Below are 17004 nucleotides of genomic sequence, written 5' to 3' on the forward strand. Positions count from 1 at the left end.
CACAGTGTCCAATGAAGGGCCAGATGTATACAAAATGGTGTCGTCTGCGTAGAGGTGGATCTGAGAGTCACCAGCAGCAAGAGCGACATCATTGATATACACGGAGAAAAGTGTCGGCCCAAGAATTGAACCCTGTGGCACCCCCATAGAGACTGCCATAGGTCCAGACAACAGGCCCTCCGATTTGACACACTGAACTCTATCTGAGAAGTAGTTGGTGAACCAGGCGAGGCAGTCATTTGAGAAACCAAGGCTATTTAGTCTGCCAATAAGAATGCGGTGGTTGACAGAGTCGAAAGCCTTGGCCAGGTCGATGAAGACGGCTGCACAGTACTGTCTATTATCAATCGCGGTTATAATATCGTTTAGGACCTTGAGTGTGGCTGAAGTCCACCCATGACCAGCTCGGAAACCGGATTGCATAGCGGAGAAGGTACGGTGGTATTCGAAATGGTCGGTGATCTGTTTGTTAACTTGGCTTTCAAATACTTTCGAAAGGCAGGGCAGGATGGATATAGGTCTGTAGCAGTTTGGATCTAGAGTGTCACCCCCTTTGAAGAGGGGGATGACCGCGGCAGCTTTCCAATCTCTGGGGATCTCAGACGTTATGAAAGAGAGGTTGAACAGACTAGTAATAGGGGTTGCGACAATTTCGGCGGCTAGTTTTAGAAAGAAAGGGTCCAGATTGTCTAGCCCAGCTGATTGTGTTAAGGTAGACAGAGTTAAGCGCAGTTTTGCATATTATTGGCAAATTAAACATTCTCAGTATGGATATTTGTTCTATAATACCTAATAATGTAGTGATTACCATACCCCACACAGCCATGGTAGATAACATACCTAACATGTAAAACAAAACGGAACAAAACAAGATTAAACACACCAACAGAGACAAACTCAAAAATGCTGAGTCGTAAAAAACAAACAAAAAAAAAACACTTAAACACAACATCTTACAAGCCCATGGGGGCCTGTTCAGCCGAAGTCTCGGTCGGGAAACATGAGAGGGGCGAGCAGAGTCCAGAGGTAGAGGCCCAGGCCCAGCCAACTGGAGCTGATCTTCACCCACACAGCTGGCATACTGCTCTGCATGGCCTGGGTGGTGGTGTCAGGCCTGAGGAAGGAAGGGAGAAGGTGTCAGTTTAAAGAGTGTATCTTTATAGTGGCTTTCTATCCTCGTCTCATCCCTTTAATTTAGACTGATCTGAAAACACAGAACAGGTCAGAGCAATATGGTGGATTAATGCTGCCTATCAGGGATTTGCTTTCACACAAAGGCTATTGAGATTCACCCAAATAAATATCCCTCCTGATCCCATGGCTTTCAAACTGACAAGGAATACATACACAACCTACCCAATAGGACACCTAGAAATATTTGAAAATGTTCTAACATTTCTATAGAGCTGTGGCTCTGCTGGTCAGCTGTTACTGTACTTACTGGTACCAGTTGGTGAGTGTCATCATGATGTAGAGGGAGGCCAAGCAGAGGTGGAAGTGGAAGAAAGATTAGCTGTAGGTGACCCCCTCCTCCTCATTATCCACGGCCCGCCGCACATTGTCCTCCCCTACCTCGCCCTCTCCTCCATAACCCCCGCCCTCCTCGGTCTGCATCAGCTTGTTCACCTGGGTGTTGCTGGACGAACGGATACTGACGGAGGGAGTCAAATCAAATCAAGCTTTATTTATACAGCACATTTCAGACATGGAATGCAACACAATGTGCTTCACATAAAAAAAACTAATAAAAACTAAAACTGAAATATTTACTACACAACAAAAATAAGAGGATAAAAAACAAAAGAATAACAATAAAAACTGAATGACTAAAAAGCACCATAAGGAAAAGCTAAGCTAAAAAGGTGTGGGAACGCGGGAAAGAGAATGGAAAAAGTGAATGAGACAGACATAGAGAAAGGGAGAAAGAAGAGAGAAGGGGAGAGAGAGGAGTGGAGAGACAAATAGAGAGAGACCAGGGGTCAGCATGGGAGATCTCTCAAGATCATAGCATAACAGACAATTCAATAAGCAGCCATGATATGGATCCAAATTGGAGTAGCTAGCTACCTGGCATAGAGAGTGCAGAAGAGGAAGATGACCAAACCCACGATGCTCTGGGCGTCCCACCACTGCACCAGTCCTGGGGCATTGGTGGGTGTGGGCTCACTGGAGCTGACATTTGACACCAGACTCAGCAGGCTGGGGTTACACTTACGATCTGAGAGACACAAACACAGCAAATCAGCCATAGAATGTAGGATAGTTATGTGGAAGAAAAAAAACACATAAAGCGACCTGCAGTCTTGAGGAAGGCAACAGCCAGGGCTCTAAACCTACTATCACAACAGATGTGTCTCTTAATTACAACACTTGATCGCAGGCTCTTATAGAGACACTCCAACACCTATCTGAGCTTTTCTACTGACCCACTACAAGCACAAGTACAAGCATGGAACATAAGTAGGACCAGGAGTTTTTCCTGACCATGTGACTTAACCAGAAAACAACTCCAGGCCCTAGTAAATGTAACAGGTTGGGGAAGGGGGGTGAACTACCAAAGTATGCCAAACTCACCAGTAGGTAACACTCATAGTGCTGCAGTGGTTTGGAAAGCAAAGATAAACTGGAGGGAGAAAGTCAAAATGACAACAATGGCAGAAACTCTGTTGAAACTGGAATGGGAAAGAGGCTGAGACTCACCTGGGTTGTTGGTCATGGCGGACCAGGTGACATACATGGTGTAGAGGGAGATGAGAGGCCTGGAGCAGACCAGACTGGGGCTTCCTGTGACTGGCACTGGTAAACACATGTATGCGGTGGAACAAATTCATCACCATGCAATGCATACAATTGTCAACACCGTTATCAACAAAAACGGACTAATAAAAGCATTCCCTTACCAAACATTGTATCAATTATTACTGATATATTTGCTAAAACTGTTCCTTCATTTGAGAAGGAGGGCAATGAAACAGCCACAATACCTGTACTTTGGGCAGGATGGAGACGATGGAGATGATGACGCTGAAGATGAGGTTGAGGCTGATGAAGACCTTGTGCTCGGTGCAGTCGTCAGGCTGGGTGTAGTAGATGTAGAACAGCACCACTGAGGTGAAGGCCAGTGCGTAGTGGAGGAAGGTGAATGACAACAGGCCTGAGGGAGAGAGGGGCAACATGGAGAGGGTTGGTAAAAACAGTCATGTATGACGAACACCCCCATACTCTTCAGATGCATATACTGGTTCTATGTTCTCTCTAGAACAGTGTTCTTTAATCCTGTTCCTGGACAGCCACAATGAGTGCAGGCTTTTGTTCCAGTCCATTACTACTAACACCACATTCAATGTATCCAACGTATCAAGGGTTGATGATTAGTTGATTGGCTAGTTAAATCAGGTATTAGTATATGGCTGGAACAAATGCATGCACACCCTGTGGGCCCCCAGGAGCAGGAAGAACCCTGCTACTCTAGAATAATAAACACAGTCATGGTAGTATAACTTCTTGAGCAGCATTAAGGTACTATGTCCTCTGGAGAAAGTACTGTAACTGTACCTGCAAACCAGCACTTTGAGTTGCCCTCTTCGGCATTCCCCACCCATATCTTGTTCCAAGAGTGGGCAAAGTCGATGAGAAGGATGAGCTGGATGACGATGAAGATGAAGGAGCCAACCACGCCAAAGTAAAACCACACTGTCGGGGGAGGTAAGAGACGGATCAATAAACAAATAAATACAACCCACTTCCTGGATCCCATAGCATGGGATGGACAGACATGGTGATTGACATCAAGTTTAACTAACACTAGGGCATTGTGAGGGGATGAAATGTGAGTTTTCCATTGTTTATAAAAGTATACACTACATGACCAAAAGTATGTGGACACCTGTTCGTCAAACATCTTATTCCAAAATCATGGACATTAATAAGGAGTTGGTCCCCCCTTTGCTGCTATAACAGCCTCCACTCTTCTGGGAAGGCTTTCCACTAGATGTTGGAACATTGCTGCGGGGACTTGCTTCCATTCAGCCACAAGAGCTTTAGCGAGGTCGGGCACTGACGTTGGGCGATTAGGCCTGGCTTGGAGTCGGCGTTCCAATTCATCCCAAAGGTGTTCAATGGGGTTGAGATCAGGGCTCTGTGCAGGCCAGTCAAGTTCTTCCAAACCATTTCTGTATGGACCTCGCTTTGTGCACGGGGGCATTGTCATTCTAAAATAGGAAAGAGCCTTCCCCAAATTGTTGCCACAAAGTTGGAAGCACAGAATCGTCTTGAACATCATTGTATGCTGTAGCTTTAAGATTTATCTTCACTGGAACTAAGGGTCCTAGCCCGAACCATGAAAAACAGTCCCGGACAATTATTTATCCTCCACCAAACTTTACAGTTTGCACTATGCATTTGAGAAGGTAGCGTGTTCTCCTGGCATTCTCCAAAACCAGATTTGTCCGTCGGACTGCCAGATGGTGAAGCGTGATTCATCACTCCAGAGAACGCGTTTCCACTGCTCCAGAGTTCAATGGTGGCGAGCTTTACACCACTACAGCCCACATTTGGCATTGCGCATGGTGATCTTAGGCCATGGAAACCCATTTCATGAAGCTTCTGACGAACAGTTCTTGTGCTGAAGTTCCTTCCAGAGGCAGTTTGGAACTCGGTAGTGGGTGTTGCAACCGAGGACAGATTATATTTACACGCTTCAGCACTCGGCGGTCCCGTTCTGTGAGCTTGTGTGGCCTACCACTTCGCGGCTGAGCCGTTGTTGCTCCTAGACGTTTACACTTCACAATAACAACACTTACAGTTGACCGGGGCAGCTCTAGCAGGGCAAAACATTTGACGAACTGACTTGTTGGAAAGGTGGCATCCTATAACGGTGCCATGTTGAAAGTCACTGAGCTCTTCAGTAAGGCCATTCTACAGCCAATGTTTGTCTATGGAGATTGCATGGCTGTGTGCTCGACTTTATACACCTTTTAGCAACGGGTGTGGCTGAAATAGTCAAATCCACTAATTTGAAGGGGTGTCCACATACTTTTGTATATATAGTGTATAACAGTGTGGTTATTGTGCTTTGCCTATAGGTTCACTCTCCTACTTCCTTTATCAAATATTGTGTGGTTATATTTGAATGCATTATAATTTTCAGCTTGGTAATAAATAGGATAAGTAAGTGAGGGATGTCCTATTTTAGTTTATATAAACACAGTGCAGACCATATTTAAAAAGTAATTGCTTTCTTTCTTGCAGTAAACAATGTGCTAGTTCAACAGAATTAAATTGGCTTCTACATTATTTGATTACTTCCCAGTGATGGCTATAAGATAAATATTTTGGTGAGCCCTGAAATGCAATTTTTTAGATTTGTCTGATTGCTTTTGTTCACAAGAGCATAAACAGCATACTTTACATGTAATAACTCAATCGCTCAAGGTTGAGGATCTTTCAGAGGGAAAATGTTTTTTCACCGATGCACTGTACCCTGAACATAACAATGTTCCTGTTTGCTAGTCATTTGCCAATGATTAAGCCAGTACTGTCAGAAGTCACTTGGCAGTCATTTAAAGTTTACTGTGATCATCAAAGTACCAGTATTGAAGGTTCCATCTGGGATGAAGAAGGCTCCCACAGTGATGCCAACCAGGATCAGAAACTTAAAGAACCAGAAACAGGGAAGAAAACACAGGTTTCACATAGACTGTGACACAAAAGCATAGTATGTCCAAATTTTTTTATGAGTCTTCTCTAAGAGAAGCCAGTGAACTTGAGCCTGAAAGTTACAAAAAGGTCTTATACATGATTTGTACACAACTTATTACAGTACTAACCCAAAATGGGTTGAAATGACATAGACCGGTTTCTGATTGTCATTATGTCACTTCAAACCGTTTCGCCGACTGGAAATGCAAACGGTGAAGTGGTGGGGCGGCAGGTAGCCTAGCGGTTAAAGGTGAGCCAGCAACCGGAAGGTGCCAGTTCGAATCCCGGGTCTGACGGGAAAAATCTGGGGGGGAAGTAAGCTGGAGGGTTGCTGGTATCAAATCCTCAAATTGCCTGCCGTTGTGCCCTTAAGCAAGGCGCTGAAGCCCCCACACCTGCTCCACAGGCGCCCAGTGTTGCAGCCCCCCGCTCCAACCTGTATATGTATGTGTGTCTTTCGGGGGGGCTGGGAAAAAGCAGAGGTCACATTTTGGTTGGACCTTGTATACAATTGATTAATAAAGTGATCTTAATCTTAATTGGAGCTCACCCATTCTGAATGGCTGCACGCGGGTCTTTGCTGCTCTGGATGCGGACCATGATGGCTGAGAAGAGGAAGAAGAAGCAGGTAATGGTGAAGCACATGGACTTGTAGCCCACAATGACATCACAGTTAAACTGGTTCTCCATGCCTGGTATGGTACTCTCACCCTGACAGAAGCCTGGGATCTAGAGGGGGAAAGGATAAAAAGGGCATTTCAATGTCATTTTGAGTAGCGTTTCTAAAAAGACATCGTCACAGAAAGTGCTAGAATTATTTTTTGTTTTACTCCTAGTAAATGCATTCAGGTGTTACGCTCTTACGTCACACGTTGACATTGTCCGACAAATACTTCCACCACACACACTAGTGATGCACGGGCTGACTCATAACCCGCAGTCCCCATGGTTATATACGCGGGGCATGCAGGTTTAGGATAATGAAATGTTGTGTGGATGAAGGGCAGGTGGGTGGCGGTCAGGTCATAAAATTAACTTTTTTGTCCACCAGCCACTCAAGATTTTTTTTTACCAGCCCAAATTACAAATGTGCACTAAAATTACATCAACATCAAAACGGATGAGCATGCTTTGTAATGTTTCTAAAACAAATGTATTACTAGTAAGAAGCAATGTGGTATATGGTTAATTTTAATTTCAGGGTTCGTACAGACAGTGGCAAGTCAAATTCAAGGACTATCAAGTACTTTTTCAAGCACTAATATTTATTTTCAAGGACCATCAATTTGTAATAGTTCCAATTATGCAATTGTTTCTAGTTGCCACAAGATCGCAGTATATTGCCACAACCTCATGAAAAAAACAAACTACCTTACTATTCATCACTACCTTACAAGTTCTACTCAATAATATGTGTTTCACTACTTATTTACTACACACAAGTGGTAAGTCAGTACTGATGATGTTGACTGATTTCCTTATATGAACTGTAACTCAGTAAAATCTTTGAAAATGTTGCATTTTGCATTTATATTTTTGTTCAGTGTACATGATAATGTTATTAATGTGTTTATTAAGATTAAAGATTCTCTCAGGGGACCTGATTTACATTTTAAGGTACCCCACATGGGTCCCGTACCCCAAGTTTGGGAACCACTGTACTACTAACCTCTCTCCCTGCTTGCTTCAATGCTTCCTCTTTCTTTGTATCTCATTTGCCTCCTTCATTGCTGCCTGACTCACCACTGTCTGTCTCACTACTCTCTGTAAATAAAAGGTATTTTGTTATGAGAAATTATAGTAGCCCATCTTTTGATCATAGCTAGCTTAATTTCAGTCATCTGCTCCTGCTGTCAGGCTCCGTTCAACATTAGCTTCTAAATTCACCCTTCTAGCCAGCTAGTTATAGCTAGCTACCTGGCTAATAGCCAGAGCCCTTGAGCTACCTAGCTAGCTAGACATCTGACTGAAATATCAGCGACTATTGACCAGTTGTACACTCATTCTCAGAGAGTCAGGGGGTTTTTGTTTGGGGGATGTCTGTTGACACGGTAGGAGTTGAGGGATGTAAAAAAATAAATCCCACTCTCTGCCACTTGCCACTGTAGGTCTGGGCTGAGGTAGTTTGTTTCACCTCTCGGCCTATGTCGTAGGCAGAGGTTCCCGTTGGACAGAGTGGTGAATGACAGCGCTGCTAACAAGGCAAATCTGGGGTAGCAGGCGAACATAACAAGCATACACGAATCCCTCATGACTCCACTTGTTCGCAGAGGTAGGCGTAATTAGTAGAACTCCGATCAAAAAGCCTTTTGAGCGTTTTTCAACGCTGTGAAAGCAATAATAAGTGGGAAAACAAATAAAAAGGTCCGTAAACGGCGTTTACCCTCCACTACATCCCTGGTTGGGTCTGATAAAAAAATCCATTCAGAAACATCAATATCCTGACAGGCAGGATTAAATCTACATTTGCCTGGAATTTTAGCTATCGATATGACGTATGGCAACGCTTAAATCAGTCAGTTCTGTACATGCCTGGATGAGTGCCAGTGTGGGTGGAACGAGCAAACTCGCCTGGCAACCAGAGCGCGAAACACGTGAGGAAATAAAACGATGTAATCTGCCTGGAAATTCGCAAGACCAATACATTTTTCTAATATTTTTCATGTTAACATATTTGATCATTTTCTGTTCTCCTCTCATTTAAATTCAGGTACTTTTTAAGTACCAATCTAAGAAAATGTCTGATTTTCAAGGTAATCCAGTACTTGAATTTCAGCAAGCCAAATTCAAGTACTTTAAGCACCTTGTGCCAACCCTGTAATTTTTTGTGACTTGAGTCTTTTAACCAAAATATCACAGATGAGACAAAAAGATTAACCTGCCCCTTTAAGTGCGGGAGGTTACCGTGGTAGCACGACTGGAGTCATGTTTGTGCATGTGAGATTGAGTCTGACTTTGAAACTCAAACATAGAAAAACAACCTCACTTGTCAACAAAACAATGTATACTGAAAAAATATATAAACGGTCCCATATAAACGGTCCCAAGGTGTTGGTCCCATGTTCCATGAGCTGAAATAAAAGATCCCTGACATTTTCCATACGCACAAAAAGTGTATTTCTCTCAAATGTTTTGACCAAATTTGTTTACAGCCCTGTTAGTGATCATTTCTCATTTGCCAAGATAATCCATGCACCTATAATAAATAATAATAATAATATGCCATTTAGCAGACGCTTTTATCCAAAGCGACTTACAGTTGTGCGTGCATACATTTTTGTGTATGGGTGGTCCCGGGGATCGAACCCACTATCTTGGCGTTACACCTGACAGGTGTGGCATATCAAAAAGATGATTAAACAGCATGATCATTACACAGGTGCACCTTGTGCTGGGGACAATAAAAGGCCACTAAAATGTGCAGTTCTGTCACACAACACAATACCACAGATGTCTCAAGTTGAAGGAGTGTGCAATTGGCATGCTGACTGCAGGAGTGTCCACCAGAGCTGTTGCCAGAGAATGTAATGTTAATTTCTCTACCATAAGCCGCCTCCGTCATTTTAGAGAATTAGGCAGCACTTCCAATCGGCCTCACAACCGCAGACCAAATGTAACCACGCCAGCCCAGGACCTCCACATCCGGCTTCTTATTTTACATTTACATTTTAGTCATTTAGCAGACGCTCTTATCCAGAGCGACTTACAGGAGCAATTAGGGTTAAGTGCCTTGCTTAAGGGCACATCGACAGATTTTTCACCTAGTCGGCTCGGGGATTAGAACCAGCGACCTTTCGGTTACTGGCACAACGCTCTTACCCACTAAGCTACCTGCCGCCCCAGGATCATCTGCAGGATCATCTGAGGGGGCGCTGAGGAGTATTTCTGTCTGTAATAAAGCCCTTATGTGGGGAATAACTCATTCTGAGTGGGTGGGCCTGGCTCCGAAGTGGGTGGGTATATTCCTTCCCAGGCCCACCCATGACTGCGCCCTTGCCCAGTCATGTGAAATCCATAGATTAGGGCCTAATGAATTCAGCCAGGCAGTGTTGCAGCACTGGTGGAACAGGCTATTTAGGATTAATGATTCCTTGACTTTGTGCGATTAATTTACTAGCTATGAAACAAAACAGTAGAAATACTTTCAAAACAGCTACTGCAGAATTTATTTTACTATAAATGTGTTCATAATTTCCTATTTTTTTTCACAAATGCGAGTGAAACGCTCGCACTGTGGAGCCCTGACCATCCGCCAACGTGGCTAGTGAAATAGACATCTTACCTGCCAATGCCAAATTCTACCCGCATGTGGCTGGTGTTAATTTTAGGCCCTCGTGGCAGTTGGACTCAAACAATACATACAAAAAGCCATACATGTATAATTCTTGTGAAATGTACACTACAGCTCAAAAGGTTTAGAACATCTACTCATTCAAGGGTTTTTCTTTATTTTTGCTATAGTGAAGACATCAAAACGATGAAATAACACATTTGGATCATGTAGTAACCAAAAAAGTGTTAAACAAATCAAAATATATTTTATATTTGAGATTCTTCAAATAGCCACCCTTTGCCTTGATGACAGCTTTGCACACTCTTGGCATTCTCTCAACCAGCTTCATGAGGTAGTCACCTGGAATGCATTTCAAATAACAGGTGTGCCTTCTTAAAAGTTAATTTGTGGAATTTCTTTCCTTCTTAATGCGTTTGAGCCAATCAGTTGTGTTGTGACAAGGTATACAGAAGACAGCCCTATTTGGTAAAAGACCAAGTTCATATTATGGCAAGAACAGCTCAAATAACCAAAGAGAAACGACAGTCCATCATTACTTTAAGACATGAAGGTCAGTCAACACGGAAAATGTAAAGAACTTGAACAGTTTCTTCAAGTGCAGTTGCAAAAACCATCAAGCGCTATGATGAAACTGGCTCTCATGAGGACCGCCACAGGAATGGAAGACCCAGAGTTACCTCTGCTGCAGAGGATAAGTTCATTAGAGTTACCAGCCTCAGAAATTGCAGCCCAAATAAATGCTTCACAGAGTTCAAGTAACAGACACATCTCAACATAAACTGTTCAGAGGAGACTATGTGAATCAGGCCTTCATGGTCGAATTGCTGCAAAGAAACCACTACTAAAGGACACCAATAATAAGAATAAGAATATAATAATAATATGCCATTTAGCAGACGCTTTTACCCAAAGCGACTTACAGTCATGTGTGCACACATTTTTACGTATGGGTGGTCCCGGGGATCGAACCCACTACCCTGGCGTTGCAAACGCCATGCTCTACCAACTGAGCTACACAGGGCCAAGAAGAGACTGCTCGTGTTTCTTGGCCCAAGCAAATGGACATTAGACCTGTGGAAATGTGTCCTTTGGTCCAATACGCCTTCCCATCTGGTTTGGGCTTAGTGGGACTATCATTTGTTTTTCAACAGGACAATGACCCAATACACCTCCAGGCTGTGTAAGGGCTATTTTACCAAGAAGGAGAGTGATGGAGTGCTGCATCAGATGACCTGGCCTCCACAATCCCCCGACCTCAACCCAATTGAGATGGTTTAGGATGAGTCGGACGGCAGAGTTAAGGAAAACCAGCCAACAAGTGCTCAGCATATGTGGGAACTCCTTCAAGACTGTTGGAAAAGCATTCCAGGTGAAGCTGGTTGAGAGAATGCCAAGAGTGTGCAAAGCTGTCATCAAGGCAAAGAGTGGCTATTTGAAGAATCTCAAATATAAAATCTATTTTTGTCACACGCTGATCTGTTTCACCTGTCTTGTGATTGTCTCCACCCACCTTCAGGTGTCGCACATTTTCCCCATTATCCCCTGTGCATTTATACCTGTGTTTTTTGTTTGTCTGTTGCCAGTTCATCTTGTCTCGTCAAGCCTACCAGCGTTTTTTCCTGTACTCTAGTTTCTCGTTAGTTCCTGTTTTCTAGTTCTCCCAGTTTTGACCATTCTGCCTGCCATGACCCTGAGCCTGCCTGCCGTTCTGTACCTTACAGACTCTGCCTTGGATTACTGACCTCTGCCTGCCCTGTTGTTTGCCTGCCCCCTGTTTTGTAAATAAACTTTTGTTATTTCGAACTGTCTGCATCTGGGTCTTATCCTGAGGTCTGATAGTAGGAACTGGCCATGACTGACCCAGCAGACTCGGACCAGCTCCGCAACGCCGTCTCCTCCCAGGGAGACACCATTGGGAGTTATGAGGAGTTACTTCGGGGTCTTATGGAAGGATTCCAGACCTTGGCAGAACGCCATGATCGTGCCTTGAATATCTTGCTGGAGCAATTCAGCAGACTATCTGTGAGGCAGCCGGCCACGACAGTCACCTCCCAGCCCCTCAGTAACACCGCTGTGAGTATGTGTTCTAAAACTTTTGACCGGTAGTGTATATCTATAGGTTACATTGAGGTTTTTCTTTCATTATTTTTAGGCTATCTGGCATTAGTGCGTAAACCTAAGCTTTAGGGCCTAACTTTGCCTAAAGTGGCAAATAGCCTACACGTCAATCGCTTTTGGGAACAGGGAGAAAAAGTTGATGTTGATCCACTGAGGCAAAAAGGACAATGTCGGAGTTTAATTCAATAAGACAAAACCTGCAAAATGGAGGTGAAAATTAAGGGAAGAGTGAGCCAGAAAAGTAGGCTAATGTTTGGGGAAGATTTGGTAAAGTGTTAAAAGAGGATGATAGCAGTGCCTATGTTATGTGTGATGATTGTGAGGTGTTATACAAATTTGACAGTCACAAGACATCCATCAAATAGGCCTAGGGAACTGTAGCCTACTGTTCAGATGGGTTCAATGGAAACTGAAATCTGGACACTGACTGGAGGTCTACAACCTCTCATATAGTCTTAATATTAACTCCCGCAGAATTAAGAATTGATTGCAGTTAAACGATACACCAAATGTACATTTTGACTTGGGAACAGGAGCGGAGAAATTATTTATTTCTTTCAGCATCTTGAGAGAATGCGAATGTGTAGTTAGGGACCATCCGTAGAGGTGCTATCTTTGTCAGCATCATAAAAGCTGATATTATTTCAACCACATGAAATATGTATACTGTCACACCAGCCTTCGCTTTGGCTCCCCCTCCTTTCCAGCTCAGGCGTTCGGCGTTGAAGTCCTTCTAGCTGCTGCCGAACCTGCTGCTGGCAAACGCCCTTCACGCATCAACCCCGGACTTGTCTCGACATCATTGCACACACCTGGTTCCAATCCCTACTTCATCACCGTACATATACTCCCTCTGTCATTTGTCTTTGTCGGTCATTGTATATGTTGCTTGTTTTCCTGAGCGGTATCTCTCCTACTAATTGACAGCACCCCAGCTCACTGTAGGAGGTTTCTCCTGCAGTGTGACCTCCACCTTGCCCGTCATGCCGGGATGGCCTCAGAGGGACAAGGTGGCCTTGGTGATCTCGGGGCTGACAGGCCGGGCTCTGGAGTGGGCCCACGCCGTCTGGGAGAGGGACGGTCCAGAAGTGCAGTACTATGAGCGCTTCACCCAACTCTTCCGTGCCGTCTTCGACCACCCAACAGAGGGCCGAGAGGGAGGTGAGAGTCTCCTCCGTCTACGCCAGGGGTCCAGGACAGCGTCGTAGTACGCTCTGGATTTCCGGACGGTTGCTGCGTCCACTGGCTAGAACGACCAGGCCCTGTTGACGGTTTTCCACAGCGGGCTACAGGCGGACGTCCAGACCGAGCTGGCCTGTCGCGATGAGGATCTCATACTGGACCAGCTCATCGCGATGGCCATCCACCTGGATAACCTCCTGCGTGCCCGTCATCGCCCATCCCGGGGGTTCGGTTCTCTCCCAGGAACCTCCAGCGAGACTGAGCCCATGGAGGTGGGCACGACGCACCTTCCCCCTGCGCCGTCAACAGGGTCTCTGCTCCTACTGCGTGGAGTCGGACTACCCCTGGAACACCTGTCCCAGAAGGAGAACCGAGGAGCGCTCCTGCACCTTCCCAGGTAGGCGTGCCTTTCTCCTCTCTGTCCACCCAGCCCGTCCTCCTCCCTGTCACCTTCCCTGACTATCATGGTCCCCCACTGAGTCCTGCCCTAGTGGACTCAGGTGCTGCAGGCAATTTCCTAGACCGGTCAGTGGCCTTATCATTACGCATTCCTCCAGTCCCTTCACAACCCCCTATCCCAGTCCATGCCCTAGACAACCATCCCCTAGAAACAGGACTGGTGCGCCAGACCACGATTCCCATTTCCTTCACAGTTAATCACAACCACCATGAATGCATCACTTTCCTCATCTTAGACTCTCCTGCACACCCCGTAGTTTTAGGTTTCCCCTGGCTACAGTTGCATAACCCCAGTATATCGTGGACAGAGAGGTGGTTGTTGGGTTGGTCGCAGTAGTGTCAGAGGAGGTGTCTCTCAGTGTCAATCTGTGCCACCTCTGTGGAAAGTCCGGACCAGGCCACCCACGTCCCTATCCCGGAGGAATACCAGGACCTAAAGGTGGCCTAGGTGACACCCATTATTCCCCTGTCCCTCATTGAGGCTCCTGTCGTGTGGAATGTGGACATCCTTCGAGCCCTGTGACAGGAGTCCTCACCCGTCACAGTCCCGAGGGGCGTATCAACATGCCCTCTGATGTGCGGGACCGTCTCCTTGCCTGGGCACACACAGCACCAGTGTCGGGGCACCTGGGTATAGCCCGTACTATCGACTGTCTCTCCGCCAAGTACTGGTGGCCCACCTTGGCCCGGGGCGTCCGGGTTTACGTCTCTTCCTGCTCCACCTGCGCACAGAGTAAGACACCGAGACACCTCCCCTATGGCAAACTCCACCCGCTGTCGGCTCCACAACGACCCTGGTCCCATCTCTCTGTGGACTTTGTCACAGACCTTCCCCCCTCGGAGGGGCACACCACCGTCCTGGTCGTTGTGGACCAAAACTCTCTCCGTCACTCCTCCACTAACCTCACACCCTTTCAGTGTGTTCTAGGCTATCAGCCGGCCCTGGCACCGGAGTCAGATCGAGGCTCCTGCGGTGGAAGATTGGTTCCGGCGCGCCAAGGAGGTAAGGGAACACAGCGCACACCGGTCTCCAGCGGGTCGTCCTCCGGCAGAAGGCGCATGCCGATCGTCACCGCAGTGTGGCCCCGGTCTTTCACCCTGGTGACAGGGTCTGGCTTTCTACGAAGGACCTGCCCCTCTGCCTGCCCTGCCGGAAGCTGAGCCCGCAGTTTGTGGGGACGTTCAAAGTCCTGAGGAGAATCAATGAGGTGACGTACAGATTACAGCTCCCCGTCAATTACCGTATCTCACCCTCATTTCATGTATCTCTCCTCAGGCCGGTGGCAGCTGGTCCCTTGGCTAGTGCTGGACCCCATGACGCACCTCCCCCTCCCTTGGAAGTCGAGGGATCCCCGGCGTACTCTGTCCGCAGGCTGTTGGACTCAAGGCGTCGTGCGGGGTCTCTCCAGTACCTGGCCGAATGGGTCGTCCCCAAGGTCGGCGTCTCCCCGCTGCTGGAGCAGCGCCTTCGCTTTAGCTGCCCGTCCTGTCCAGGTCAGGCATCGCCGGCCTTCTAGCTGCTGCCGAACCTGCTGCTGGCAAACGCCCTTCACTCATGAACTCCGGACTTGTCTCGTAATCATTACACACACCTGGTTCCAATCCCCATTCTATCAATGTATATATCCTCCCTCTGTTAGTTGTCTTTGTCGGTCATTGTATATGTTGCTTGTTTTTCTGAGAGGTATCTCTCCTACTAATTCCTGAGTACTTTATATTTTGTACTGTGGGTTTCGTCCCGCTTTAAGCTTTGGTGCAGTAATATATTCAGTAGTTCTAAACCTGCGACTGCCTCTTGCCTACTCCTCTCTACACTTGTGATATATACAAGCCAAACTGATATCTTATCAGAAACATTCTGGGTTGTTTTCACAGCTTTCGATTCCTTACAACCGATCAAACTGATGTAATTTGGAAATTTTGCACAACAAAACTTTCCCTTTTGTTTTTGTTATTGCATTTTCGCCCCGGTCCCTAAATGTCTTTGCTCCGTGAAAGAAGCAGAGATGACAGAGCAAACTTTACCGATGTCAACTAGATTGAAGCATCCATTCTATAATTTATTACATTATTCTGGTCTAATTAGACAAGTTGACTTACAAATAGCCTACCAAAATGTCGGAAATTATAAGCAGAAACATATCTAAATTAGGCCAAAAAAAACTTGCACCCCGTCAAAAAATCGTTCCGTTGTCTCGGAATGTAGCCTAAGTGCATTTTCGATATTTGCGGGTTAGGGTCGGGTACGGGCCTCAGATTTTCAGTGTATCACATATAGTCGGGAGGTTGCGGATGGGTTATTAGTAATTGCGGGCAGGTGCGGGTGACCAAACAGCTGAACTAACAGCACCACTAACACACAGACACACTGACAGGAGTGTCTTACTTTTTGGAGCTGTGCCTCCATGCCAGGGAGGATCATGATGACAGACACCAGGGTCCCTAGGAGTAGAAAGAAGGAGAACACCAGCCGGGTGACGGTGGAGTTTCTGGAGGAGGGACAGCAGCCACATAGCAGACACGGAGCAGAGCCACACAGACAGGAGGCCTAGTGGAGAAAGAAGTGAGAAAGGAGTGAGAATCAGAGAACACACATAGAACAGTAGCCTGGTGGAGTTCCAGAACGAATACATCTATACAACGTTGTTAGTCACTTGTTTTATGTACAGATTGTATGCTGATGTCTTGGTGGAATCTCAGCAACAAGACAAACGGATACATGGGATCATATAGCAGGATTGAAGAAGGAAGTCATAATGAACAACACATATTATGAGACAGAGTGTCACGGATACAGCCGAGGCTGCTCCTCCTCCTTGCTCGGGCAGGCTTCGGCGTTCGTCGTCCCCGGAGTACTAGCTGCTGCCGATCGATGTTTCAGTGTTTGTCTTGTTTGGTCTTTATTGTTTACACCTGTTTCCCATTATGTTGGATTGTATTCCCTATATTACCCCCTGTCTCTCATTGGTTATTTTGTGTGTTATTGTTCGTTGTCATTCCAGCAGTTGCTTGTATGTACAGGTCTTTGTGTTTTCCTCCCTGTTTGGAGGTTTGTTGTTTTTGTACGTTGATTTTACTGTGTTCAGTAAAGTACATTGCCAGCCGCTCTGTGTCCTGCGTTTGACTTCGCTAACCGCATACACGTCGCGTGACACAGAGAAACTAAATCAACAGATTGCCCTAATGGTTTAATGGAAACAAAATACAGGAATACAGGGAGGTCCAAAGGTATGTGGACAGTGTCCATTTTG

General features: G+C 45.9%; 1 pseudogene; it reads right to left on the reverse strand.

Annotated features, from left to right (window-relative positions):
* Positions 1-713: 713 nt before the first annotated feature.
* On the reverse strand, positions 714-16295 carry LOC121542478 (annotated as a pseudogene).
* Positions 16296-17004: the final 709 nt, after the last annotated feature.

This window comes from Coregonus clupeaformis, chromosome 28 (genome assembly GCF_020615455.1).
Source record: "Coregonus clupeaformis isolate EN_2021a chromosome 28, ASM2061545v1, whole genome shotgun sequence".
Classification (NCBI taxonomy): domain Eukaryota; kingdom Metazoa; phylum Chordata; class Actinopteri; order Salmoniformes; family Salmonidae; genus Coregonus; species Coregonus clupeaformis.